Source organism: Pseudophryne corroboree, unplaced genomic scaffold, assembly GCF_028390025.1.
Source record: "Pseudophryne corroboree isolate aPseCor3 unplaced genomic scaffold, aPseCor3.hap2 scaffold_142, whole genome shotgun sequence".
In the NCBI taxonomy this organism is placed as follows: Eukaryota; Metazoa; Chordata; class Amphibia; order Anura; family Myobatrachidae; genus Pseudophryne; species Pseudophryne corroboree.
The window spans coordinates 1,169,735-1,194,237 of record NW_026968046.1 but is presented as its reverse complement, the minus strand read 5'-3'; the positions used below and the strand labels follow the sequence as shown (position 1 = coordinate 1,194,237).

Genomic DNA, 24,503 nt, shown 5'->3' with positions numbered 1-24,503 from the left:
GCTTATAAAACAGAACTAGTTCAGCATAGAATGATTCTCAATTATCTCACAGCAGTAACAGGTGGATATTGTGTCACACTGGCAACGCAGTACGGCGTGAAATGCTGCACATATATAACGAATAGTACCGAGGACCCGGTCGAGGTCATAGACCAAAAGATGGACGATATTCTCCAATTGAAGTGGGAATTTCGCAGGAGACACAATCTCACCCTTGCTGCTGTGAGTAATGAGCTGACTAGTTGGGTGTCATGGTTGAACCCGCGAAATTGGTTCTCCGGTTTAGGAGAATGGGCTCAAGGAGTTATAATGGATGTAGGGAAGTTTCTCCTATGTATCTTAGGTGTTATCATAACGATTGGCTTGATATTTAGATGCGGTCAGGCTTTAACGAAGTGCAAACGAAGTACCAGGGTGATGAGTTTAAGGAGTGAGGAAATTGTAATGCGATTTCTACGGTCCGTTTCTTTCACCTGTTTTTCCGTTTTCCTCTGAGGTAAAAAGACCCACTTGGACGAGGAATTTGATGAGCCGATATACAGACAACAGATGGATTAAAGAAGAAGTTTTGACAACCTTATACACAGATTTTTGATGAACTATGCCATAGATCCCCAGTTTCCCTAGAAATTTTAAAATTACTCTAGCCCAACACTTTTGTAAATCTATGGACATTGACAAAGCTTTTTGCTCGCACCTTATGGGCAAAAGCACAAAGAAGACTGCATTCAACAGACACCAAACAAGACCTCAATCGACGAATGTTCATTAACCTGACATAGAATACCACTGCATTTACCGTAACTATGTATTTTCTTCATCTCTACAACCTTCAGGTAATTACACACATAGTATAGGGAATACAGGCACAGATATCAGCAATCACATATTCCCCCATTCATGTATCATCAACTAAAATGTGCTCCCCATTTTTGTTACAACCAAAATCCGAAAAAAGCTCGGTAAAGTTTGACAGCCCATCCACAGACCCGTACCACGGGATAAGAAGGAATTCAAATGTATACTTCGCAATACCTCAAAGCTTGATTTAAAACACGTACGGCACGATGATACATGACCCCCCAAACATGGATTCATACACACATGCTTCTGCTATCTCACTAGGTCATACCCTTTTCCTACCTTCTCCTCTCCTCCCCTACCCAACCATGTAAATGTATTAACCCCTGACATATATTTTTCTCTTTTTGAAATGTTTTAGGAAGTGGCAGTTATTGTTGACTGCCAAAGGGTGGACTGTCAAAGTCAGAAAAATATCACGATGCACACTGCCATATTTGCACCTCATATGTGTCCCTGCTGCGCATGCGTGCGCTCTACCGTGCGTGCGCATACTCGCTGTTGCGGGCACCCGCAGGCGCACGGTATGCACATTTACGGTAGAGATTGTGTGCGTCTAGCGGGCGACTCTTTCGTTACATATTTTCACCATATAATGCATTTTGTAGATTATGGTCCCTTTGATAGATTCTGAAAGTTTAGTTAATGTAGTATGTTCCTGGACAGAGAGATCCCTCATTGTTTGATACGAAGGGTCAGACAGGAGTAATACAGTGGTGTTTAGTATCCATCGGAAGAGTATTTAATTAGCAATATTCCGGTGTTGGTTTGAAGCGGATCAATCGCTCGTGCGAATAGTTATGGACATAAGAAGTTTATGAACATTTACTGTATTTGCACTTACTTATCCATGCGGCGGGAAACCCAGTTTCCCTCCCACCTGAGCTGTTGGAAATAGTCACAGCCCACCTGTATGAATCAACCTATGACCTTTTGTTATAATGCGAAGACGAATTCCTGTGTCCAATGAACAATGAGATTGTAGGGACCATTGAATTGTATTGTGTGTGGGGCATAAATAGACAGGCCGATCACATCCAGCACTCACTCTTCATCGGTTATCATTGCTGAAAATCGGGAGCTGGATGTCCAGAGGCGCATGCGATCGTTTCCTTTGTGCGTAAGTTTTCTCCGTAATCATATTGTCTTTTCTTGTTATTATGGGCCATATCTTTCTCTCTCTCTCTTCTCTTTCTCTCATTTTCTCTTAAACGTACTTGTATTGTATTTACTGTGTAGTTACCTGGTTAGTTAGTCTATGTTATATTGTAGTGTATGACTTGTATTGTATTAATTCTTTTGCAAGTATAACATTCATAATATATATATTAGGCGTTGGACCCTAAGCACGGTATTTGTGTATTTCTTATAGTGTTAAGTATTCTCAGAGCGTCGGTGACGCTCGAACAGCTTTTGAGTTAATAAGGTTATACAGTGTTGCATTTACACCCTATCTCTACACTAAGGTTTTACAGCAAATTACATTGTTTGTGGTTTAGACATAAAGGTTTAACATTGTGAGCGTCGGCGCCGCTCGTGATCTCCTCGTGGTCTCGAGCGTCCGCTACGCTGATAGCGTAGCATTACGGTAGTCGCTCACCTATAAGTGTGCCCGATACCAACAGCGTATTCTCGTGAGCGTCTGTATCGCTCGAGCAGCCCGCTCCCGATACAGCGTCCGTTACGCTATAGCGAACCATTACGTTAGTCAGCAGCCAATAGCGTGCCTGCCTGTGATCTCTTGGCCGTGAGCGAACGTGACGCTTGAGCGTCTCGACCACGGCTAAGCGATTGTTACGCAACGAGCGTACCCTTACGGTACTCCATACGCAAATAGCGTACAGTGTTCTTAGACCTCACAAAGGGTTTTAAATAAGATAAATATTTAGCTTTATCAAAGCGCACTGTCAGCAGTGTTCATTCCGGGAGTGGACAACTGGGATGCAGACTTCCTCAGCAGACACGACCTACATCCAGGAGAGTGGGGACTCCATCAGGAAGTCTTCGCACAGATTGCAAGTCGGTGGGGACTGTTCCAGATAGACATGATGGCGTCCCGCCTCAACAAAAAGCTACAGAGGTATTGCAACAGGTCAAGAGACCCTCGGGCAGTAGCTGTAGACGCCCTAGTGACACCGTGGGTGTTCCGGTCGGTCTATGTATTTCCTCCTCTACCTCTCATACCCAAGGTGTTGATAATAGTAAGAAAAAGAGGAGTAAGAACAATTCTCATTGTTCCAGATTGGCCGCGAAGGACCTGGTATCCAGATCTGCAGGAAATGCTCACAGAAGATCCGTGGCCACTTCCTCTAAGACAGGACCTGTTGCAACAGGGGCCCTGTCTGTTCCAAGACTTACCGCGGCTGCGTTTGACGGCATGGCGGTTGAACGCCGGATCCTAGCGGAAAAGGGTATTCCAGATGAGGTCATTCCTACGCTAATAAAGGCTAGGAAGGACGTGACATCTAAACATTATCACTGTATATGGCGAAAATATGTTTCTTTGTGTGAGGCCAGGAATGCTCATACGTAAGAATTCCACCTGGGCCACTTCCTTCACTTCCTACAAACTGGAGTGAATTTGGGCCTAAAATTAGGCTCTATTAAGGTTCAGATTTTGGCCTTATCCATTTTCTTTCAAAAGGAATTGGCCTCTCTTCCTGAAGTAAGTACAAACTTTTGTGAAGGGAGTACTGCATATTCAGCCTCCTTTTGTACCTCCGGTGGTCCCTTGGGACCTTAACGTGGTGTTAAGGTTATGGTTTGAACCACTTAAAATGGTGGAGTTTAAATATCTCACTTGGAAGGTGGTCATGTTATTAGCCTTTGCTTCCGCTAGGCGAGTGTCGGAATTAGCAGCTTTATCACATAAAATCCCCTATCTGGTTTTCCATATGGATAGAGCGGAATTGCAGACCCGTCCTCAATTCCTGCTAAAAGTGGACTCATCCTTTCATATGAACCAACCTATTGTGGTGCCTGTGGCTACGCGTGACTTGGAGGATTCCGAGTCCCTTGATGTGGTCAGGGCTTTGAAAATTTACGTGGCCAGAACGGCTAGAGTCAGAAAAACAGAAGCACTGTTTGTCCTGTATGTAGCCAACAAGATTGGCACCCCTGCTTCAAATCAGACTATTGCTCTCTGGATCTGTAACACGATTCAGCAGGCGCATTCTATGGCGGGATTGCCGTTGCCTAATTCAGTCAAGGCCCATTCCACTAGGAAGGTGGGCTCTTCTTGGGCAGCTGCCCGGGGGTCTCGGCACTACAGCTGTGCCGAGCTGCTACTTGGTCGGGTTCAAACACCTTTGCAAAGTTCTATAAGTTTGATACCCTGGCTGAGGAGGACCTCCTGTTTGCTCAATCGGTGCTGCAGAGTCATCCGCAGGAGCCCGTTTGGGAGCTTTGGTATAATCCCCATGGTCCTTACGGAGTCCCCAGCATCTTTTAGGACGTAAGAGAAAATAAGATTTTAAACCTACCGGTAAATCTTTTTCTCGTAGTCCGTAGAGGATGCTGGGTGCCCGTCCCAAGTGCGGACTACTTCTGCAAGACTTGTATATAGTTATTGCTTACATAAGGGTTATATGTTAGTTTTCATCGGTCTTGGACTGATGCTATGTTGTTTTCATACTGTTAACTGGGTAGTATATCACAAGTTATACGGTGTGATTGGTGTGGCTGGTATGAATCTTGACCTTGGATTAACAAAAATCCTTTCCTCGTACTGTCCGTCTCCTCTGGGCACAGTTTCTCTAACTGAGGTATGGAGGAGGGGCATAGAGGGAGGAGCCAGTGCACACCCAGATCTAAAGTCTTTCTTAAAGTGCCCATGTCTGCTGCGGAGCCCGTCTATCCCCCATGGTCCTTACGGAGTCCCCATCATCCTCTACGGACTACGAGAAAAAAAATTTACCGGTAGGTTTAAAATGTTATTTTTTTCTCTGCAACCCACTGCTAAATTGTGCTTCCTAGCTGTTTTTTATAAAATCACTTAATTAAATCTAACTCTGATTACGTCAGAGAAGGCCAGGTACCCTACACCATAAGAGGGGGTTTGACATTTTGACTTGTCTACTTAAAGATCACCAAAATCTGATCACAAGGTCAATTACATCCCTGGGTGGGATTGAACCACCAACCTTTTGGTTAATAGCCCATGTAAGTGAAAGAGATCCTGAAGCACTCACTCATCATGGGAAAGTACCAATGTGTTTCTTACAAAAATTCTCCAGATTATTGACTTTTTAAAGTTTTTCTAGGAAACGTTCTAGATAAATGCTTATTAGCCTTTGTCAGTATCTACTTTTGCAAGGTGTCTATGTGGCGCAATCGGTTAGCATGTTTGGCTATTAACCAAAAGGTTGGTGGTTCAATCCCACCCAGGGATGTAAATAACCTTGTAATCAGATTTTGGTGATCTTTAAATAGACAAGTCAAAATTTCAAACCCCCTCTTATGGTGTAGGGTACCTGGCCTTCTCTGATGTAATCAGAGTTAGATTTGATTAAGTGATTTTATAAAAAAACAGCTAGGAAGCACAATTTAGCAGTGGGTTGCAGAGAAAAAAAATTATGCTGGCAGAAAAGTCCAATTTAGTGACGAAACAGCTCTTCATTTTCTGATTTTATGTTTATGCTAACAAATTTGCTCTCTGAAAAGTGTCCACAAAGCCAAGTCTCTGATTAACACCTTTGTAGGGATGGTTTTTCACCTATTACTGAATTAAACTTGCTTCATTGGAAAGGCAGCAAGATGCATCCTCATTTCAATGTCTACTGAAATAATACAGGTTGACACCAGGAAACATAAACGTCACTGCATCCTTGCTGCTTCCTCATGGGGAAGTCTGTTTAATGTGAAAACAAGGTGATATCTAATCAGCACACAGGTAAGGAATTAAGAAAATCTTTCTTTATGGGTGAAGATGTTTCTCACAAAATTGTTGCACCAAAGCATCATTGAAATTCAAGCTGGAAAGATGATTTTAATATATCACTTGTACATTTTGTACTGCTCTTCTGGTGACAATGTAGTTTGTTTTTGTCAATTACCATTTTAATAATAGGGTAAAGAAAATTAAGTGGATTTTTGAAAGAAAACAATACTGTCAATATACTATTAAAACAAATTAAAATGGTAAAAGTTATTGTACTTTAAGTAAAAATAAAAGAGCCAAAATATCAATCCCAGTTTTGGATTACTTTAATTAACAAAAAACAATGCATATAGCAGAGGATAGTTTCAATCTGCCTACCTCTGGGTTATAGGCCCAGCATGCTTCCGTTGCAGTACTCTGCTGCTCATGTAAGTGCAAGAGATCCTGAAGCACTCACTCATCATGGGAAAGTACCAATGTGTTTCTTACAAAAACTCTCCAGATTATTGACTTTTTAAAGTTTTTCTAGGAAACGTTCTAGATGAATGCTTATTAGCCTTTGTCAGTATATACTTTTACGAGGTGTCTCTGTGGTGCAATCGGTTAGCATGTTTGGCTATTAACCAAAAGGTTGGTGGTTCAATCCCACCCATGGATGTAATTGACCTTGTGATTAGATTTTGGTAATCTTTAAGTAGACAAGTCAAAATGTCAAACTCCCTCTTATGGTGTAGGGTACCTGGCCTTCTCTGATGTAATCAGAGTTAGATTTGATTAAGTGATTTTATAAAAAACAGCTAGGAAGCACAATTTAGCAGTGGGTTGCAGAGAAAAAAAACTATGCTGGCAGAAAAGTCCAATTGAGTGATTAAACAGCTCTTCATTTTCTGATTTTATGTTTATGCTAACAAATTTGCTCTCTGAAAAGTGTCCACAAAGTAAAGTCTCTGATTAACACCTTTGTAGGAATGGTTTTTCACCTATTACTGAATTAAACTTGCTTCATTGGAAAGGCAGCAAGATGCATCCTCATTTCAATGTCTACTGAAATAATACAGGTTGACACCAGGAAACATAAACGTCACTGCATCCTTGCTGCTTCCTCATGGGGAAGTCTGTTTAATGTGAAAACAAGGTGATATCTAATCAGCACACAGGTAAGGAATTAAGAAAATCTTTCTTTATGGGTGAAGATGTTTCTCACAAAATTGTTGCACCAAAGCATCATTGAAATTCAAGCTGGAATGATGATTTTAATATATCACTTGTACATTTTATACTGCTCTTCTGGTGACAATGTAGTTTGTTTTTGTCAATTACCATTTTAATAATAGGGTAAAGAAAATTAAGTGGATTTTTGAAAGAAAACAATACTGTCAATTTACTATTAAAACAAATTAAAATGGTAAAAGTTATTGTACTTTAAGTAAAAATAAAAGAGCCAAAATATCAATCCCAGTTTTGGATTACTTTAATTAACAAAAAACAATGCATATAGCAGAAGATAGTTTCAATCTGCCTACATCTGGGTTATGGGCCCAGCATGCTTCCGTTGCAGTACTCTGCTGCTCATGTAAGTGCAAGAGATCCTGAAGCACTCACTCATCATGGGAAAGTAGCAATGTGTTTCTTACAAAAACTCTCCAGATTATTGACTTTTTAAAGTTTTTCTAGGAAACGTTCTAGATGAATGCTTATTAGCCTTTGTCAGAATGGACTTTTACGAGGTGTCTCTGTGGTGCAATCGGTTAGCATGTTTGGCTATTAACCAAAAGGTTGGTGGTTCAATCCCACCCAGGGATGTAATTGACCTTGTGATCAGATTTTGGTGATCTTTAAGTAGACAAGTCAAAATTTCAAACCCCCTCTTATGGTGTAGGGTACCTGGCCTTCTCTGATGTAATCAGAGTTAGATTTGATTAAGTGATTTTATAAAAAACAGCTAGGAAGCACAATTTAGCAGTGGGTTGCAGAGAAAAAAAAATTATGCTGGCAGAAAAGTCCAATTGAGTGATTAAACAGCTCTTCATTTTCTGACTTTATTTTTATGCTAACAAATTTGCTCTCTGAAAAGTGTCCACAAAGCCAAGTCTCTGATTAACACCTTTGTAGGAATGTTTTTTCACCTATTACTGAATTAAACTTGCTACATTGGAAAGGCAGCAAGATGCATCCTCATTTCAATGTCTACTGAAATAATACAGGTTGACACCAGGAAACATAAACGTTACTGCATCCTTGCTGCTTTCTCATGTGGAAGTCTGTTTAATGTGAAAACAAGGTAATATCTAATCAGCACACAGATAAGGAATTAAGAAAATCTTTCTTTATGGGTGAAGATGTTTCTCACAAAATTGTTGTCCCAATGCATCATTGAAATTCAAGATGGAAGATGATTTTAATATATCACTTGTACATTTTGCATTGCTCTTCTGGTGACAATGTAGTTTGTTTTTGTCAATTACCATTTCAGTAATAGGGTAAAGAAAATTAAGTGGATTTTTTAAAGAAAACAATGCTGTCAATATACTATTAAAACAAATTAAAATGATAAAAGTTATTGTACTTTAAGTAAAAATAAAAGAGCCAAAATATCAATCCCAGTTTTTGATTACTTTAATTATAAAAAAAAATGCACATAGCAGAGGATAGTTTCGATTAATCGACCTCTGGGTTATGCGCCCAGCATCCTTCCATTGCACTACTCTGCTGCTCATGGAAGTCCGAGAGATCCTGAAGACTAAATTGATTAAAGGCCTAAAAGTACTGGACTATAAGGAAAGACTTACTAGGCTGAATATGTATACACTAGAAAAGAGGTGCCTAAGAGGAGATATTATTAATATCTTCAAATATGTAAAGATACATAACAAAGAGTTATCAGAGGAATTATTTATTAAAAGAACACGTGGTCACTCGCTGCGACTGGAGGAAAGTTCAGAACGCAATGGAGGAAAGGTTTCTTCACTGTTAGGGCAATCAGGATGTGGAATTCCCTGCCAGGGAAGGTGGTAATGGCGGACTCTGTAATTGGATTTAAAAAAGGAATGGCTACATTTCTGAATGAAAAAGCTATCCAAGGTTATAATACTTAAAATATCAACATGGTTAATCCGGGGGTAACATGAGTTATAGTAGCTAACTAGTCATAAAACATTATTCAGCAAGTATGTAGAATCATCACAACTTAAAACAGGTTGAACACGATGGGCAATTTGCCTCTATTCAACCTCAAAAACTATGTTACTATATGTTACTATATTACTGTAGTATACAGAACACCACAATGCAATGAGCAGTGATAGTGAGCACTGATGAGGATACTAGAACTGACACTGAGCAGCAAGATGCAGCACTGGACTATTAGTAATGTACTGTAGTATGCTGAGCACCACAATGCAGCACAAGACAATGAGCAGTGATACTGAGCACTGATGAGGATACTACTGAGAACTGACACTGAGCAGGAGAGACACACTACTAGTATTACTGAGCAGCAATAAGTAACCACTGATACTGAGCACTGATATTGAGATTTCCACTGAGAGAACATAGCCACGTCCTCTCCGCTCTCTCTTCGATGCACGAGTAAAAATGGCGGCAACGCGCAGCTCTATATATAATATCCGAATCTCGCGAGAATCCGACAGCGGGATGATGACATTTTCCCTTGTTCAGGTTTTCCGAGTCAGGCGGGAACAACCGAGCCTGCCTCAGACCAGTGTAAACCACGTGGAGTTCGTGGGGAATTCGGTTCTCGGAGAACCGAACCCGCTCCTCTCTACCTTATACCCATCAATTTTTTTTATTTTCAATCTAAGCCCCTGCAGTTTTCTGTAAGCATCTGCTTCGCTATGATGATCAACAAGTCACAAGGGCAAACACTCAGGGCTTGAGGCATAGATCTTTGGACTAGCTGCTACAAGCATGGCAGAGGTGTCACTATCACTGGTGACACCCAGAGAGGTGTCGAGGGAGATTGTAATGCAGTGCGTGCAAATAAGCAGCGCAATGGTAAAAAGGAGGCATGATTTCATAGGTAGGGGCGTGGCCTGGTGGCCTGAATCTACATTTTGTTGCTCCGGGTGTCCCGGGGGTTGGGTGCTGCACCCGGGGACTAGTGTGTAAGCGGTGCTGGCTCCTGCACAGTGACAGGGCATGGCCACCCAGTATGACACCTCCCTTCTTGACCATGCTGTAATTGCAGTCGCACTGCAGTTCAGCGTGATCATAAACAATGGTGTAGCCTCCTGCTGGTGCAGACTGTATGTGCGCGCAGGAAGTCGCCACCATTTTTGTGATCACAGCGGCTGAATGTGATGTCATACAGCCGCTGTGACCACGCCCCCTGTGTCTCCTCCATTGCAGACCCCATTTTGAAGCCTTGCCCCCGCACTGCTCCATCCCTGACTTGGAAATGGAGTGTTGCTGACCCCACTCTCCCCCCCTGCCCCGATTGACAGGCAGAGGCGATCGCATGCAGGCACATGCGTATGCTCTTAGCAATTTTTGCAGTTGGATCGCTTATTGTGATTGCAATCCAACCTGAATCAGGCCCTATTACCTATCACAATGCGCTGCGGGCAGTACAAAATTGGGTTAATATAGGAGAAAAACCCCCAGACCTGTGCTCCTTAACTGTACCTGGTGGCTAGTGGAGCGGCTGCCCAGTAATCAGTGTCCACCCCAGTGCGCACACGGCCCACCCCCTACGGCCACGCTCCCCTTAATCAGCGGCCTCGTGATCCGGAAGGGCGGTGTGTGTGTGTGACTGACCTTAGGAAGAAACCGGAGCCTCCGCTGCAGTGACCCAGCAACCAGGGCACGGGAGTATACAGCGCCGCTGGGAGTGATGAAGCTGCAGTAAAGATGTCTATTAGACCTAGCCTGCTGCAGCCCTTGTAGATTCTCATAAAACAAGTTCTTCTTTTCTTGTCAAAATTAATAGCTAAGAATAGGCTGCCTGAGGCAGGCCCCTGTTAAGTGGCCTGCTACTGAAGGCACCAACTACAAACTGAGCTCCCTGTTCATGGAAGCGGGGTTATAGAGTAGGATGCGCTGAGCATCTTGGGAACAGTCAAAAGCTTTGAGCCGGTTGGTGCCTCAGATCAAGATCCTACTCTACACCCCAATGTGAATCCTTGTGGAGTCCAGTGTACCCCACAGAAGAAATTAATGTGTCACACCCATTGGCAGCAACCTTAGAATAGCTGCTGACGGGCACAATTGAGAAAGGAAGGGGGGGGGGGGGCATTTGAATCCAGCACATAGATGCAATTCAAATATGTAATTTGTACCTTCCTATTTTAAAATATAATGGATGAACCTCACCCTGTGAGAACAATCTTCATGATCAAGAGATCTAATATGTAAAATAAGTATGAGTTGGGATAGGGCTGGGGAGGGTGGCAGCTCGGGCAGCCCCTCCCCCGTCAAGTTAAGGAGATTCAACTGAGGAAGCACAAGGGAACTCTCGTCTGGGGACAACAACTGCAGGGAGACCACATCTTTTCAGATGAACATGGGAGGGCGGAAGGCTGCCTAATACTGAAGCACCATCAAATATCAAACCATATCCAACAACTAGTACAAGCATTCCTGGGGGAAGGTCTGCAGCAGACGGATTTGCATACGGTGATGTCATCCAAGCAGTGGGCCAAAGTTGGCTGGAACCCTCATCTGCATATAAAAAGAGAAAAGGGGCATGCAGGGCATGGCGGCCTTTTGCAGTGCTTGGATGACCCCTAGTTTGCATTAAACACCCCCACTCTCCTTTGGTGTGGGGCTCATGTTGGCTATGCCCCAGCCCCTGAAGCAGGGGCTGGGGCATAGCCAACATGAGCCCCACACCGAAGGAGGGTGGAGGTGTGTAATGCGAACTAGGGGTCATCCAAGCGCCGCAAAAGGCCGCCATGCCCTGCACGCCCCTTGTCTCTTTTCATATGCAGACGAGGGTTGAAGCCAACTTTGACCCACTGTTTGGATGACATCACCATATGCAAATCCATCTGCTGCAGGCCTTCCCCCAGGAATGCTTGCACTAGTTGTTGCATTTGGTTTGTTGTTTGGGGGTGCTTCAGTATTAGGCAGCCTTCTGCCCTCCCATGTTCATCTGAAAATATGTGTTCTCCCTGCAGTTGTTGTCCCCAGATGAGAGTTCCCTTGTGCTGCCTCAGTTGAAACTCCTTTACTTGACAGAGATGTGCCTGAGCAGCGGCCCTCCCCAGCCCTATCCCAAATCATACTTATTTTGCATAGGAGAGACCATGGTCATGAAGATTATTCTCCCAGGGTGAGGTTCATTCATTGCATTCTGGGTATGCTGACCCCTGTGATTTCCCCAAATGTGGGAAACTCGACAGCATTATTTGTGGTAGTGGGGGACTGTGTTTGTGCTTTCCTCTGGTCAGCTCTGGTAAAAGTCAGATTTCTTTGTCTCAGATCTTCCTCTAGCCTTGTTCTTCTTTCGAGAATTCCCTTGTGCTGCCTCAGTTGGATCTCCTTCACTTGACAGGGGGGTACCCGAGCAGCGACCCTCCCCAGCTCTAGCCCAACTCCTACTTACCTGCCAGGTGAGATACTATGATCACGTAGGTGCTTCTCCCAGGGCAAGGCTCACCCATTGCACTCTGGGTGTGCTGCTCCTGCGATTTCCCCAAATGTGGGAAACTTGACTGCATAATTTGTGTTTCCCCTGGTCGGCTCTCGTATAATTCAGATCTCTTTGTCTCAGGTCTCTCTCCAGCCTAGTTTGCTGTCTGTTTCCACTTCTCTTTTCTTAAGTGCCTTCCAATGCACAATGCAAACTACAGGTAGTGCTGCAGGGCCCACACCCTTTTACTTGCCGTACAGAGCAGCTCTGGAGCTGTTACAGTGCCCAGCTGCTGCAAGAAATCAGCTTGAATGCTTCAGGGGCTGGGGCATAGCAAACATGAGCCCCACACCGAAGGAGGGTGGGGGTGTTTAATGTGAACTAAGGGTCATCCAAGCGCCGCAAAAGGCCGCCATGCCCTGCATACCCCTTTTCTCTTTTCATATGCAGATGAGGGTTCCAGCCAACTTTGGCCCACTGCTTGGATGACATCACCGTATGCAAATCCGTCTTCTGCAGAACTTCCCCCAGGAATGCTTGTACTAGTTGTTGCATTTGGTTTGTTGTTTGGGGGTGCTTCAGTATTAGGCAGCCTTCTGCCCTCCCATGTTCATCTGAAAATATGTGTTCTCCCTGCAGTTGTTGTCCCCAGATGGGAGTTCCCTTGTGCTGCCTCAGTTGAATCTCCTTTACTTGACAGAGATGTGCCTGAGCAGCGGCCCTCCCCAGCCCTATCCCAAATCATACTTATTTTGCATAGGAGATACCATTTTCATGAAGATTGTTCTCCGAGGGTGAGGTTCATTCATTGCATTTTGGGTATGCTGACCCCTGTGATTTCCCCAAATGTGGGAAACTCGACTGCATTATTTGTGGTAGTGGGGGACTGTGTTTGTGCTTTCCTCTGGTCAGCTCTGGTAAAAATCAGATTTCTTTATATCAGATCTTCCTCTAGCCTTGTTCTTCTTTCGAGAGTTCCCTTGTGCTGCCTCAGTTGGATCTCTTTCACTTGAGAGGGGGGTGCCCGAGCAGTGACCCTCCCCAGCTCTAGCCCAACTCCTACTTACCTGCCAGGTGAGATACTATGATCATGAAGGTGCTTCTCCCAGGGCAAGGCTCACCCATTGCACTCTGGTTGTGCTGCCCCTGCGATTTCCCCAAATGTGGGAAACTTGACTGCATAATTTGTGTTTCCCTTGGTCATCTCTCGTATAATTCAGATCTCTTTGTCTCAGGTCTCTCTCCAGCCTAGTTTGCTGTCTGTTTCCACTTCTCTTTTCTTGAGCCGCTCCCTTCTATGCCCTTGCGCACTATCCTGACTTCTCCCGTCTGCTTACTTCGTGCCTTCCAACGCACAATGCAAACTACAGGTAGTGCTGCAGGGCCCACACCCTTTTACTTGCCTTACAGAGCAGCTCTGGAGCAGTTACAGTGCCCAGCTGCTGCAAGAAATCAGCTTGAATGCTTCAGGGGCTGGGGCATAGCCAACATGAGCCCCACACCGAAGGAGGGTGGAGGTGTGTAATGCGAACTAGGGGTCATCCAAGCGCCGCAAAAGGCCGCCATGCCCTGCACGCCCCTTTTCTCTTTTCATATGCAGACGAGGGTTGAAGCCAACTTTGACCCACTGCTTGGATGGCATCACCATATGCAAATCCATCTGCTGCAGGCCTTCCCCCAGGAATGCTTGCACTAGTTGTTGCATTTGGTTTGTTGTTTGGGGGTGCTTCAGTATTAGGCAGCCTTCTGCCCTCCCATGTTCATCTGAAAATATGTGTTCTCCCTGCAGTTGTTGTCCCCAGATGAGAGTTCCCTTGTGCTGCCTCAGTTGAATCTCCTTTACTTGACAGAGATGTGCCTGAGCAGCGGCCCTCCCCAGCCCTATCCCAAATCATACTTATTTTGCATAGGAGAGACCATGGTCTTGAAGATTGTTCTCCCAGGGTGAGGTTCATTCATTGCATTCTGGGTATGCTGACCCCTGTGATTTCCCCAAATGTGGGAAACTCAACTGCATTATTTGTGGTAGTGGGGGACTGTGTTTGTGCTTTCCTCTGGTCAGCTCTGGTAAAAGTCAGATTTCTTTGTTTCAGATCTTCCTCTAGCCTTGTTCTTCTTTCGAGAGTTCCCTTGTGCTGCCTCAGTTGGATCTCCTTCACTTGACAGGGGGGTGCCCGTGCAGCGACTCTCCCCAGCTCTAGCCCAACTTCTACTTACCTGCCAGGTGAGATGCTATAATCATGAAGGTGCTTCTCCCAGGGCAAGGCTCACCCATTGCACTCTGGATGTGCTGCCCCTGCGATTTCCCCAAATGTGGGAAACTTGACTGCATAATTTGTGTTTCCCCTGGTCGGCTCTGGTATAATTCAGATCTCTTTGTCTCAGGTCTCTCTCCAGCCTAGTTTGCTGTCTGTTTCCACTTCTCTTTTCTTAAGCCGCTCCATTCTATGGCCTTGCGCACTATCCTTACTTCTCCCGTCTGCTTACTTTGTGCCTTCCAATGCACAATGCAAACTACAGGTAGTGCTGCAGGGCCCACACCCTTTTACTTGCCGTACAGAGCAGCTCTGGAGCAGTTACAGTGCCCAGCTAATGCAAGAAATCAGCTTGAATGCTTCAGGGGCTGGGGCATAGCCAACATGAGCCCCACACCGAAGGAGGGTGGAGGTGTTTAATGCGAACTAGGGGTCATCCAAGCGCCGCAAAAGGCCGCCATGCCCTGCACGCCCCTTTTCTCATTTCATATAAAGACGAGGGTTGAAGCCAACTTTGACCCACTGCTTTGGATGACATCACCATATGCAAATCCATCTGCTGCAGGCCTTCCCCCAGGAATGCTTGCACTAGTTGTTGCATTTGGTTTGTTGTTTGGGGGTGCTTCAGTATTAGGCAGCCTTCTGCCCTCCCATGTTCATCTGAAAATATGTGTTCTCCCTGCAGTTGTTGTCCCCAGATGAGAGTTCCTTTATGCTGCCTCAGTTGAATCTCCTTTACTTGACAGAGATGTGCCTGAGCAGCGGCCCTCCCCAGCCCTATCCCAAATCATACTTATTTTGCATAGGAGAGACCATGGTCATGAAGATTATTCTCCCAGTATGAGGTTCATTCATTGCATTCTGGGTATGCTGACCCCTGTGATTTCCCCAAATGTGGGAAACTCGACAGCATTATTTGTGGTAGTGGGGGACTGTGTTTGTGTTTTCCTCTGGTCAGCTCTGGTAAAAGTCAGATTTCTTTGTCTCAGATCTTCCTCTAGCCTTGTTCTTCTTTCGAGAATTCCCTTGTGCTGCCTCAGTTGGATCTCCTTCACTTGACAGGGGGGGTACCCGAGCAGCGACCCTCCCCAGCTCTAGCCCAACTCCTACTTACCTGCCAGGTGAGATACTATGATCACGTAGGTGCTTCTCCCAGGGCAAGGCTCACCCATTGCACTCTGGGTGTGCTGCTCCTGCGATTTCCCCAAATGTGGGAAACTTGACTGCATAATTTGTGTTTCCCCTGGTCGGCTCTCGTATAATTCAGATCTCTTTGTCTCAGGTCTCTCTCCAGCCTAGTTTGCTGTCTGTTTCCACTTCTCTTTTCTTAAGTGCCTTCCAATGCACAATGCAAACTACAGGTAGTGCTGCAGGGCCCACACCCTTTTACTTGCCTTACAGAGCAGCTCTGGAGCTGTTACAGTGCCAAGCTGCTGCAAGAAATCAGCTTGAATGCTTCAGGGGCTGGGGCATGGCCAACATGAGCCCCACACCGAAGGAGGGTGGGGGTGTTTAATGCGAACTAAGGGTCATCCAAGCGCCGCAAAAGGCCGCCATGCCCTGCATACCCCTTTTCTCTTTTCATATGCAGATGAGGGTTCCAGCCAACTTTGGCCCACTGCTTGGATGACATCACCGTATGCAAATCCGTCTTCTGCAGACCTTCCCCCAGGAATGCTTGTACTAGTTGTTGCATTTGGTTTGTTGTTTGGGCGTGCTTCAGTATTAGGCAGCCTTCTGCCCTCCCATGTTCATCTGAAAATATGTGTTCTCCCTGCAGTTGTTGTCCCCAGATGAGAGTTCCCTTGTGCTGCCTCAGTTGAATCTCCTTTACTTGACAGAGATGTGCCTGAGCAGCGGCCCTCCCCAGCCCTATCCCAAATCATACTTATTTTGCATAGGAGATACCATGGTCATAAAGACTGTTCTCCCAGGATGAGGTTCATTCATTGCATTCTGGGTATGCTGACCCCTGTGATTTCCCCAAATGTGGGAAACTCAACTGCATTATTTGTGGTAGTGGGGGACTGTTTTTGTGTTTTCCTCTGGTCAGCTCTGGTAAAAGTCAGATTTCTTTGTCTCAGATCTTCCTCTAGCCTTGTTCTTCTTTCGAGAGTTCCATTGTGCTGCCTCAGTTTGATCTCCTTCACTTGACAGGGGGGTACCCGAGTAGCGACCCTCCCCAGCTCTAGCCCAACTCCTACATACCTGCCAGGTGAGATACTATGATCATGAAGGTGCTTCTCCCAGGGCAAGGCTCACCCATTGCACTCTGGGTGTGCTGCTCCTGCGATTTCCCCAAATGTGGGAAACTTGACTGCATAATTTGTGTTTCCCCTGGTCGGCGCTTGTATAATTCAGATCTCTTTGTCTCAGGTCTCTCTCCAGCCTAGTTTGCTGTCTGTTTCCACTTCTCTTTTCTTGAGCCCCTGCCGTCTATGCCCTTGTGCACTCTCCTGACTTCTCCTGTCTGCTTACTTTGTGCCTTCCAACGCACAATGCGAACTACAGGTAGTGCTGCAGGGCCCACACCCTTTTACTTGCCTTACAGAGCAGCTCTGGAGCTGTTACAGTGCCCAGCTGCTGCAAGAAATCAGCTTGAATACTTCAGGGGCTGGGGCATAGCCAACATGAGCCCCACACCGAAGGAGAATGGAGGTGTTTAATGCGAACTAGGGGTCATCCAAGCACCGCAAAAGGCCGCCATGCCCTGCATAACCCTTTTTTCTTTGCATATGCAGATGAGGGTTCCAGCCAACTTTGGCCCACTGCTTGGATGACATCACCGTATGCAAATCCGTCTTCTGCAGACCTTCTCCCAGGAATGCTTTTACTAGTTGTTGCATTTGGTTTGTTGTTTGGGGGTGCTTCAGTATTAGGCAGCCTTCTGCCCTCCCATGTTCATCTGAAAATATGTGTTCTCCCTGCAGTTGTTGTCCCCAGATGAGAGTTCCCTTGTGCTGCCTCAGTTGAATCTCCTTTACTTGACAGAGATGTGCCTGAGCAGCGGCCCTCCCCAGCCCTATCCCAAATCATACTTATTTTGCATAGGAGATACCATGGTCATGAAGATTGTTCTCCCAGGGTTAGGTTCATTCATTGCATTCTGGGTATGCTGACCCCTGTGATTTCCCCAAATGTGGGAAACTCAACTGCATTATTTGTGGTAGTGGGGGACTGTGTTTGTGCTTTCCTCTGGTCAGCTCTGGTAAAAGTCAGATTTCTTTGTCTCAGATCTTCCTCTAGCCTTGTTCTTCTTTCGAGAGTTCCCTTGTGTTGCCTCAGTTGGATCTCCTTCACTTGACAGGGGGGTGCCCGAGCAGCGACCCTCCCCAGCTCTAGCCCAACTCCTACTTACCTGCCAGGTGAGATACTATGATCATGTAGGTGCTTCTCCCAGGGCAAGGCTCACCCATTGCACTCTGGGTGTGCTGCCCCTGCGATTTCCCCAAATGTGGGAAACTTGACTGCATAATTTGTGTTTCCCCTGGTCGGCTCTCATATAATTCAGATCTCTTTGTCTCAGGTCTCTCTCCAGCCTAGTTTGCTGTCTGTTTCCACTTCTTTTTTCTTGAGCCCCTCCCTTCTATACCCTTGTGGACTCTCTTGACTTCTCCTCCTGTCTGCTTACTTTGTGCCTTCCAACGCACAATGCAAACTACAGGTAGTGCTGCAGGGCCCACACCCTTTTACTTGCCTTTCAGAGCAGCTCTGGAGCTGTTACAGTGCCCAGCTGCTGCAAGAAATCAGCTTGAATGCTTCAGGGGCTGGGGCATAGCCAACATGAGCCCCACACCGACGGAGGGTGGAGGTGTTTAATGCGAACTAAGGGTCATCCAAGCGCCGCAAAAGGCCGCCATGCCCTGCATACCCCTTTTCTCTTTTCATATGCAGATGAGGGTTCCAGCCAACTTTGGCCCACTGCTTGGATGACATCACCGTATGCAAATCCGTCTTCTGCAGACCTTCCCCCAGGAATGCTTGTACTATTTGTTGCATTTGGTTTGTTGTTTGGGGTGCTTCAGTATTAGGCAGCCTTCTGCTCTCCCATGTTCATCTGAAAATATGTGTTCTCCCTGCAGTTGTTGTCCCCAGATGAGAGTTCCCTTGTGCTGCCTCAGTTGAATCTCCTTTACTTGACAGAGATGTGCCTGAGCAGCGGCCCTCCCCAGCCCTATCCCAAATCATACTTATTTTGCATAGGAGATACCATGGTCATGAAGATTGTTCTCCCAGGGTGAGGTTCATTCATTGCATTCTGGGTATGCTGACCCCTGTGATTTCCCCAAATGTGGGAAACTCGACTGCATTATTTGTGGTAGTGGGGGACTGTGTTTGTGCTTTCCTCTGGTCAGCTCTGGTAAAAGTCAGATTTCTTTGTCTCAGATCTTCCTCTAGCCTTGTTCTCTTTTTGAGAGTTTCCTTGTGCTGCCTCAGTTGGATCTCCTTCACTTGACAGGGGGGTGCCCGAGCAGCGACCCTCCCCAGCTCAAGCCCAACTCCTACTTACCTGCCAGGTGAGATACTATGATCAGGAAGGTGCTTCTCCCAGGGCAAGGCTCACCCATTGCACTCTGGGTGTGCTGCTCCTACGATTTCCCCAAATGTGGGACACTTGATTGCATAATTTGTGTTTCCTCTGGTCGGCTACTCGTATAATTCAGATCTCTTTGTCTCAGGTCTCTCTTTAGCCTAGTTTGCTGTCTGTTTCCACTTCTCTTTTCTTGAGCCCCTGCCTTCTATGCCCTTGTGCACTCTCCTGACTTCTCCTGTCTGCTTACTTTGTGCCTTCCAACGCACAATGCGAACTACAGGTAGTGCTGCAGGGCCCACACCCTTTTACTTGCCTTACAGAGCAGCTCTGGAGCTGTTACAGTGCCCAGCTGCTGCAAGAAATCAGCTTGAATACTTCAGGGGCTGGGGCATAGCCAACATGAGCCCCACACCGAAGGAGAATGGAGGTGTTTAATGCGAACTAGGGGTCATCCAAGCACCGCAAAAGGCCGCCATGCCCTGCATAACCCTTTTTTCTTTGCATATGCAGATGAGGGTTCCAGCCAACTTTGGCCCACTGCTTGGATGACATCACCGTATGCAAATCCGTCTTCTGCAGACCTTCTCCCAGGAATGCTTTTACTAGTTGTTGCATTTGGCTTGTTGTTTGGGGGTGCTTCAGTATTAGGCAGCCTTCTGCCCTCCCATGTTCATCTGAAAATATGTGTTCTCCCTGCAGTTGTTGTCCCCAGATGAGAGTTCCCTTGTGCTGCCTCAGTTGAATCTCCTTTACTTGACAGAGATGTGCCTGAGCAGCGGCCCTCCCCAGCCCTATCCCAAATCATACTTATTTTGCATAGGAGATACCATGGTCATGAAGATTGTTCTCCCAGGGTTAGGTTCATTCATTGCATTCTGGGTATGCTGACCCCTGTAATTTCCCCAAATGTGGGAAACTCAACTGCATTATTTGTGGTAGTGGGGGACTGTGTTTGTGCTTTCCTCTGGTCAGCTCTGGTAAAAGTCAGATTTCTTTGTCTCAGATCTTCCTCTAGCCTTGTTCTTCTTTCGAGAGTTCCCTTGTGTTGCCTCAGTTGGATCTCCTTCACTTGACAGGGGGGTGCCCGAGCAGCGACCTTCCCAAGCTCTAGCCCAACTCCTACTTACCTGCCAGGTGAGATACTATGATCATGTAGGTGCTTCTCCCAGGGCAAGGCTCACCCATTGCACTCTGGGTGTGCTGCCCCTGCGATTTCCCCAAATGTGGGAAACTTGACTGCATAATTTGTGTTTCCCCTGGTCGGCTCTCATATAATTCAGATCTCTTTGTCTCAGGTCTCTCTCCAGCCTAGTTTGCTGTCTGTTTCCACTTCTTTTTTCTTGAGCCCCTCCCTTCTATACCCTTGTGGACTCTCTTGACTTCTCCTCCTGTCTGCTTACTTTGTGCCTTCCAACGCACAATGCAAACTACAGGTAGTGCTGCAGGGCCCACACCCTTTTACTTGCCTTTCAGAGCAGCTCTGGAGCTGTTACAGTGCCCAGCTGCTGCAAGAAATCAGCTTGAATGCTTCAGGGGCTGGGGCATAGCCAACATGAGCCCCACACCGACGGAGGGTGGAGGTGTTTAATGCGAACTAAGGGTCATCCAAGCGCCGCAAAAGGCCGCCATGCCCTGCATACCCCTTTTCTCTTTTCATATGCAGATGAGGGTTCCAGCCAACTTTGGCCCACTGCTTGGATGACATCACCGTATGCAAATCCGTCTTCTGCAGACCTTCCCCCAGGAATGCTTGTACTATTTGTTGCATTTGGTTTGTTGTTTGGGGTGCTTCAGTATTAGGCAGCCTTCTGCTCTCCCATGTTCATCTGAAAATATGTGTTCTCCCTGCAGTTGTTGTCCCCAGATGAGAGTTCCCTTGTGCTGCCTCAGTTGAATCTCCTTTACTTGACAGAGATGTGCCTGAGCAGCGGCCCTCCCCAGCCCTATCCCAAATCATACTTATTTTGCATAGGAGATACCATGGTCATGAAGATTGTTCTCCCAGGGTGAGGTTCATTCATTGCATTCTGGGTATGCTGACCCCTGTGATTTCCCCAAATGTGGGAAACTCGACTGCATTATTTGTGGTAGTGGGGGACTGTGTTTGTGCTTTCCTCTGGTCAGCTCTGGTAAAAGTCAGATTTCTTTGTCTCAGATCTTCCTCTAGCCTTGTTCTCTTTTTGAGAGTTTCCTTGTGCTGCCTCAGTTGGATCTCCTTCACTTGACAGGGGGGTGCCCGAGCAGCGACCCTCCCCAGCTCAAGCCCAACTCCTACTTACCTGCCAGGTGAGATACTATGATCAGGAAGGTGCTTCTCCCAGGGCAAGGCTCACCCATTGCACTCTGGGTGTGCTGCTCCTACGATTTCCCCAAATGTGGGACACTTGATTGCATAATTTGTGTTTCCTCTGGTCGGCTACTCGTATAATTCAGATCTCTTTGTCTCAGGTCTCTCTTTAGCCTAGTTTGCTGTCTGTTTCCACTTCTCTTTTCTTGAGCCCCTGCCTTCTATGCCCTTGTGCACTCTCCTGACTTCTCCTGTCTGCTTACTTTGTGCCTTCCAACGCACAATGCAAACTACAGGTAGTGCTGCAGGGCCAACACCCTTTTACTTGCCTTACAGAGCAGCTCTGGAGCTGTTACAGTGCCCAGCTGCTGCAAGAAATCAGCTTGAATGCTTCAGGGGCTGGGGCATAGCCAACATGAGCCCCACACCGACGGAGGGTGGAGGTGTTTAATGCGAACTAAGGGTCATCCAAGCACCGCAAAAGGCCGCCATGCCCTGCATAACCCTTTTCTCTTTTCATATGCAGATGAGGGTTCCAGCCAACCTTGGCCCACTGCTTGGATGACATCACCGTATGCAAATCCGTCTTCTGCAGACCTTTTCCCAGGAATGCTTGTACTAGTTGTTGCATTTGGTTTGTTGTTTGGGGGTGCTTCAGTATTAGGCAGCCTTCTGCTCTCCCATTTTCATCTGAAAATATGTGTTCTCCCTGCTGTTGTTGTCCCCAGATGAGAGTTCCCTTGTGCTGCCTCAGTTGAATCTCCTTTACTTGACAGAGATGTGCCTGAGCAGCGGCCCTCCCCAGCCCTATCCCAAATCATACTTATTTTGCATAGGAGATACCATTATCATGAAGATTGTTCTCCCAGGGTGAGGTTCATTCATTGCATTCTGGGTATGCTGACCCCTGTGATTTCCCCAAATGTGGGAAACTCGACTGCATTATTTGTGGTAGTGGGGGACTGTGTTTGTGCTTTCCTCTGGTCAGCTCTGGTAAAAGTCAGATTTCTTTGTCTCAAATCTTCCTCTAGCCTTGTTCTTTTTTCGAGAGTTTCCTTGTGCTGCCTCAGATGGATCTCCTTCACTTGGCAGGGGGGTGCCCGAACAGCGACCCTCCCCAGCTCTAGCCCAACTCCTACTTACCTGCCAGGTGAGATACTATGATCAGGAAGGTGCTTCTCCCAGGGCAAGGCTCACCCAATGCACTCTGGGTGTGCTGCTCCTAAGATTTCCCCAAATGTGGGACACTTGATTACATAATTTGTGTTTCCTCTGGTCGGCTCTCGTATAATTAAGATCTCTTTGTCTCAGGTCTCTCTCCAGCCTAGTTTGCTGTCTGTTTCCACTTCTCTTTTCTTGAGCCGCTCCCTTCTATGCCCTTGTGCACTATCCTGACTTCCCCGTCTGCTTACTTTGTGCCTTCCAACGCACAATGCAAACTACAGGTAGTGCTGCAGGGCCCACACCCTTTTACTTGCTTTACAGAGCAGCTCTGGAGCTGTTACAGTGCCCAGCTGCTGCAAGAAATCAGCTTGAATGCTTCAGGGGCTGGGGCATAGCCAACATGAGCCCCACACCGAAGGAGGGTGGAGGTGTTTAATGCGAACTAGGGGTCATCCAAGCGCCGCAAAAGGCCGCCATGCCCTGCACACCCCTTTTTTATTTTCATATGCAGACGAGGGTTGAAGCCAACTTTGACCCACTGCTTGGATGACATCACCATATGCAAATCCATCTGTGGCAGGCCTTCCCCCAGGAATGCTTGCACTAGTTGTTGCATTTGGTTTGTTGTTTGGGGGTGCTTCAGTATTAGGCAGCCTTCTGCCCTCCCATGTTCATCTGAAAATATATGTTCTCCCTGCAGTTGTTGTCCCAAGATGAGAGTTCCCTTGTGCTGCCTCAGTTGAATCTCCTTTACTTGACAGAGATGTGCATGAGCAGCGGCCCTCCCCAGCCCTATTCCAAATCATACTTATTTTGCATAGGAGATACCATGGTCATGAAGATTTTTCTCCCAGGGTGAGGTTCATTCATTGCATTTTGGGTATGCTGACCGCTGTGATTTCCCCAAATGTGGGAAACTTGACTGCATTATTTGTGGTAGTGGGAGACTGTGTTTGTGCTTTCCTCTGGTCAGCTCTGGTAAAAGTCAGATTTCTTTGTCTCAGATTTTCCTTTAGCCTTGTTCTTCTTTCGAGAGTTCCCTTGTGCTGCCTCAGTTTGATCTCCTTCACTTTACAGGGGGGTACACGAGCAGCGACCCTCCCCAGCTCTAGCCCAACTCCTACTTACCTGCCAGGTGAGATACTATGATCATGAAGGTGCTTCTCCCAGGGCAAGGCTCACCCATTGTACTCTGGGTGTGCTGCTCCTGCGATTTCCCCAAATGTGGGAAACTTGACTGCATAATTTGTGTTTCCCCTGGTCGGCTCTCGTATAATTCAGATCTCTTTGTCTCAGGTCTCTCTCCAGCCTAGTTTGCTGTCTGTTTCCACTTCTCTTTTCTTCAGCCGCTCCCTTCTATACCCTTGTGCACTATCCTGACTTCTCCTCCCGTCTGCTTACTTTGTGCCTTCCAATGCACAATGCAAACTACAGGTAGTGCTGCAGGGCCCACACCCTTTTACTTGCCTTACAGAGCAGCTCTGGAGCTGTTACAGTGCCCAGCTCCTGCAAGAAATCAGCTTGAATGCTTCAGGGGCTGGGGCATAGCCAACATGAGCCCCACACCGAAGGAGGGTGGAGGTGTTTAATGCAAACAAGGGGTCAGACAAGCGCCGCAAAAGGCCACCATGCCCTGCACGCCCCTTTTCTGTTTTCATATGCAGACGAGGGTTGAAGCCAACTTTGACCCACTGCTTGGATTACATCACCATATGCAAATCCATCTGCGGCAGGCCTTCCCCCAGGAATGCTTGCACTAGTTGTTGCATTTGGTTTGTTGTTTGGGGGTGCTTCAGTATTAGGCAGCCTTCTGCCCTCCCATGTTCATCTGAAAATATGTGTTCTCCCTGCAGTTGTTGTCCCCAGATGAGAGTTCCCTTGTGCTGCCTCAGTTGAATCTCCTTAACTTGACAGAGATGTGCCTGAGCAGC

The 24,503-nt window shown here is 46.5% G+C and overlaps 19 non-coding genes and 4 pseudogenes across 19 annotated transcripts; all 23 read left to right on the top strand.

Moving 5' to 3' along the window:
- Nucleotides 1-7,469: 7,469 nt before the first annotated feature.
- TRNAN-AUU (transfer RNA asparagine (anticodon AUU)) lies at nucleotides 7,470-7,543 on the top strand. The gene has a single exon. It is a non-coding gene; the product is annotated as a tRNA-Asn (tRNA).
- Nucleotides 7,544-11,981: 4,438 nt separating this feature from the next.
- On the top strand, nucleotides 11,982-12,145 carry LOC134996249 (U1 spliceosomal RNA). Its single transcript, XR_010198954.1, has one exon. It is a non-coding gene; the product is annotated as a U1 spliceosomal RNA (small nuclear RNA).
- Nucleotides 12,146-12,297: 152 nt separating this feature from the next.
- Nucleotides 12,298-12,460, top strand: LOC134996487 (U1 spliceosomal RNA). The gene has a single exon (XR_010199178.1). It is a non-coding gene; the product is annotated as a U1 spliceosomal RNA (small nuclear RNA).
- A 615-nt stretch (nucleotides 12,461-13,075) lies between these two features.
- LOC134996215 (U1 spliceosomal RNA) lies at nucleotides 13,076-13,239 on the top strand. The gene has a single exon (XR_010198921.1). It is a non-coding gene; the product is annotated as a U1 spliceosomal RNA (small nuclear RNA).
- A 152-nt stretch (nucleotides 13,240-13,391) lies between these two features.
- On the top strand, nucleotides 13,392-13,554 carry LOC134996513 (U1 spliceosomal RNA). The gene has a single exon (XR_010199202.1). It is a non-coding gene; the product is annotated as a U1 spliceosomal RNA (small nuclear RNA).
- A 671-nt stretch (nucleotides 13,555-14,225) lies between these two features.
- LOC134996136 (U1 spliceosomal RNA) lies at nucleotides 14,226-14,389 on the top strand. Its single transcript, XR_010198843.1, has one exon. It is a non-coding gene; the product is annotated as a U1 spliceosomal RNA (small nuclear RNA).
- A 152-nt stretch (nucleotides 14,390-14,541) lies between these two features.
- Nucleotides 14,542-14,693, top strand: LOC134996583 (U1 spliceosomal RNA; annotated as a pseudogene).
- Nucleotides 14,694-15,376: 683 nt separating this feature from the next.
- Nucleotides 15,377-15,540, top strand: LOC134996355 (U1 spliceosomal RNA). The gene has a single exon (XR_010199056.1). It is a non-coding gene; the product is annotated as a U1 spliceosomal RNA (small nuclear RNA).
- Nucleotides 15,541-15,693: 153 nt separating this feature from the next.
- Nucleotides 15,694-15,856, top strand: LOC134996486 (U1 spliceosomal RNA). Its single transcript, XR_010199177.1, has one exon. It is a non-coding gene; the product is annotated as a U1 spliceosomal RNA (small nuclear RNA).
- A 615-nt stretch (nucleotides 15,857-16,471) lies between these two features.
- LOC134996302 (U1 spliceosomal RNA) lies at nucleotides 16,472-16,635 on the top strand. Its single transcript, XR_010199004.1, has one exon. It is a non-coding gene; the product is annotated as a U1 spliceosomal RNA (small nuclear RNA).
- Nucleotides 16,636-16,787: 152 nt separating this feature from the next.
- LOC134996443 (U1 spliceosomal RNA) lies at nucleotides 16,788-16,950 on the top strand. Its single transcript, XR_010199133.1, has one exon. It is a non-coding gene; the product is annotated as a U1 spliceosomal RNA (small nuclear RNA).
- Nucleotides 16,951-17,621: 671 nt separating this feature from the next.
- LOC134996018 (U1 spliceosomal RNA) lies at nucleotides 17,622-17,785 on the top strand. Its single transcript, XR_010198726.1, has one exon. It is a non-coding gene; the product is annotated as a U1 spliceosomal RNA (small nuclear RNA).
- A 152-nt stretch (nucleotides 17,786-17,937) lies between these two features.
- Nucleotides 17,938-18,079, top strand: LOC134996524 (U1 spliceosomal RNA; annotated as a pseudogene).
- Nucleotides 18,080-18,773: 694 nt separating this feature from the next.
- LOC134996505 (U1 spliceosomal RNA) lies at nucleotides 18,774-18,937 on the top strand. The gene has a single exon (XR_010199195.1). It is a non-coding gene; the product is annotated as a U1 spliceosomal RNA (small nuclear RNA).
- Nucleotides 18,938-19,089: 152 nt separating this feature from the next.
- LOC134996469 (U1 spliceosomal RNA) lies at nucleotides 19,090-19,253 on the top strand. Its single transcript, XR_010199159.1, has one exon. It is a non-coding gene; the product is annotated as a U1 spliceosomal RNA (small nuclear RNA).
- Nucleotides 19,254-19,924: 671 nt separating this feature from the next.
- On the top strand, nucleotides 19,925-20,088 carry LOC134996227 (U1 spliceosomal RNA). Its single transcript, XR_010198932.1, has one exon. It is a non-coding gene; the product is annotated as a U1 spliceosomal RNA (small nuclear RNA).
- Nucleotides 20,089-20,240: 152 nt separating this feature from the next.
- LOC134996523 (U1 spliceosomal RNA) lies at nucleotides 20,241-20,382 on the top strand (annotated as a pseudogene).
- A 694-nt stretch (nucleotides 20,383-21,076) lies between these two features.
- LOC134996493 (U1 spliceosomal RNA) lies at nucleotides 21,077-21,240 on the top strand. The gene has a single exon (XR_010199184.1). It is a non-coding gene; the product is annotated as a U1 spliceosomal RNA (small nuclear RNA).
- A 152-nt stretch (nucleotides 21,241-21,392) lies between these two features.
- Nucleotides 21,393-21,556, top strand: LOC134996468 (U1 spliceosomal RNA). The gene has a single exon (XR_010199158.1). It is a non-coding gene; the product is annotated as a U1 spliceosomal RNA (small nuclear RNA).
- Nucleotides 21,557-22,227: 671 nt separating this feature from the next.
- On the top strand, nucleotides 22,228-22,391 carry LOC134996111 (U1 spliceosomal RNA). The gene has a single exon (XR_010198818.1). It is a non-coding gene; the product is annotated as a U1 spliceosomal RNA (small nuclear RNA).
- A 152-nt stretch (nucleotides 22,392-22,543) lies between these two features.
- Nucleotides 22,544-22,678, top strand: LOC134995924 (U1 spliceosomal RNA; annotated as a pseudogene).
- A 698-nt stretch (nucleotides 22,679-23,376) lies between these two features.
- Nucleotides 23,377-23,540, top strand: LOC134996339 (U1 spliceosomal RNA). The gene has a single exon (XR_010199040.1). It is a non-coding gene; the product is annotated as a U1 spliceosomal RNA (small nuclear RNA).
- Nucleotides 23,541-23,692: 152 nt separating this feature from the next.
- On the top strand, nucleotides 23,693-23,855 carry LOC134996454 (U1 spliceosomal RNA). Its single transcript, XR_010199144.1, has one exon. It is a non-coding gene; the product is annotated as a U1 spliceosomal RNA (small nuclear RNA).
- The last annotated feature ends 648 nt before the right edge of the window (nucleotides 23,856-24,503 follow it).